Below are 2,325 nucleotides of genomic sequence, written 5' to 3'. Positions count from 1 at the left end.
GAGACAAGATCAAAATAATACTTGATATTTTAAGGTTTAAGCACTAGCTACCTGTACAACTGATTTCTTCGAAATTGTTGTTGCAGGGTTACACAACTTTCGGTAGATGAGCAAGACCAGTCTCTACAAATCCCACAATCATGCCACAATATTGAATATCATTGCACCGGATGTTCACGTTGGGCACATGCGACGATCACGCACGTGCAAGTGCTCGGTGCATTACCATTGATACTATCTTTCGATAATTCTGACGCTAGGCGGTGAGATACTGGTCAACAGGGTCTTGCTATTTCTTGCTACTTAACAACGGGAAAAATCTGGGCACATGCGACGATCACGCACGTGCAAGTGCTCGGTGCATTACCATTGATACTATCTTTCGATAATTCTGACGCTAGGCGGTGAGATACTGGTCAACAAGGTTTTGCTATTTCTTGCTACTTAACAACGGGAAAAATCTGAATTTTCCAAGCTTTTCCAAAAGTTGAGTACAAATAAGAGGTTCTTACCTGCTGGAATCAAGTTGTCTACCAAAGCAGCGAAGCTTGGTTGTGCGATCAATCTAGTTACATGAGTGCTTCGGGACATTGAAGTATTATCACTTCACTACGTGATCAAACATTATGCCGCTTAAGAAAATGCTTTCATAGGTGTCAGTACAATTCAAATAAAGTAAATGTCATGAAAAAACGACTGCGTTGACAATAGAGGACATTGGCATCAGGGGCTTCCGTTCTATTGGTAATGTCGTCTTCTTACTAAAGTTGTCCGCCTGAGGACTTTTGCTTCCAGAATTCTGTTGGCGCATGTGAACGTTCTTTAATCAGTTTCTCTTGGTCAGCCAAATATTGTCATGTAAATTATATTAGTTTTTAGGTATACTAACGGATGTTGGCCTTAGCGAAAAACGTCCAATTTTCTAGGTCCTATATGTTAGTCGAATGCACCCCAGCAATTTTTCCCATCTAGCTGTTTACCACCTTCAACATCGTTCCTGCTTTCTTGCAACTCATTCGGTTACTGTGTTAGACCGCTGTATTCATTTATGCAGTGTTCAAAGCATACCATACATGGATATACATACATCACTGCTACATACAACCACTCGTCGATACCACATGATCTATCCAGGTTCACGTCTTTCCCTTAATTTGGACAAGAACTATCTGGTGTTCGCGTCATCTATATGATCTACAGGGATGTATTTATTTATTTTCACGCGCAATTTTTTTTCTTTCGCTGATTTAACGCCAAGCAGATGTCCTTAATACTAATTTGTTAAGCCCAAACCACACGTACGCTTGCGGACGCGCGTAAGCTCGCGTCTACGTGCCTTGCGGTTGCCGCGCCTAGCGAGGAATGGCGGTTTGCATCCACAAATACGCGCGACAGCGCACGCTCACTGGCCTCACTTGTTTACACCTTGGCAGACGCCACTTCGTATTTCGTTATTGGCAGTGCTTCAAAATGCTTCGATATTTATAAACGTAATTGTTATCTTTTTGGAGCTGTTAGATCAGCACAAAAAGTGAAGAAGAAGCACTTTCTTGCATGGTATAATTCTGCTTAACTGAGAGTTGAATGTACCGCGCCGTCGCTTCGTAGCCAGGCGCGTCGACGCGAGGCAGCCCAGGCGCGCGATAACTGAGAGGAGCTGATAAGCGAGCTTGCGCCGCGTTTCGACGCGTACGAGCCGTGCCGCACCGTCTGCGCATGCGTGGGCGCGTGGACGCGAGCTCGCGCGCGTTTGCAAGCGTACGTGTGGTCTGGGCTTTATTCTACAGAGTTTGCCGCCATACAAAACCTGCCCCGTGTACACTTTTAGTCTCTGGAGTGTAACTAAGGTTCACGAATTGGGAGTGCCTGTCCAGTGTACTCAAGCAATCTTTTATTTCTGTGCCGTCTATAGTTCACAATAAAAGAATAGTTAAAACGTGTGCCACACTTTGCAGCCAGGCCATGTTGAAGGAGCGTCAGATTTTAGGTCAAACTTAAGTGGCGTGCTTGTGCACGGTCATGATCGAAACCACAAGCGACACGAGCACTAAAGCACTCGTATAACAATCATACATTTTTTGTATTCGCGGAAACTATAGCGCACGCGCGCAGGGTTAATAGAAATACTTGATGACATGTCTGCTGCTGACGGATGTAAACTAGAACCGAATTTCCGGCAGGTGCAGCCAGCATTCAACAGTACACTTTTTCCGGGATCCGAGCCGAGCCGTGACGCCGAGGTACTAGCGAGCAAACGTGTGCGATTTTTTTTTATTTTTTGCTTTTTCATTATCAGAGTTTGGTGCTACTAACGAAATAGTATAA

The sequence above is a fragment of the Dermacentor silvarum genome, chromosome 6 (genome assembly GCF_013339745.2).
Source record: "Dermacentor silvarum isolate Dsil-2018 chromosome 6, BIME_Dsil_1.4, whole genome shotgun sequence".
Classification (NCBI taxonomy): Eukaryota; Metazoa; Arthropoda; class Arachnida; order Ixodida; family Ixodidae; genus Dermacentor; species Dermacentor silvarum.
Note: the sequence above shows the minus strand (reverse complement) of the source record.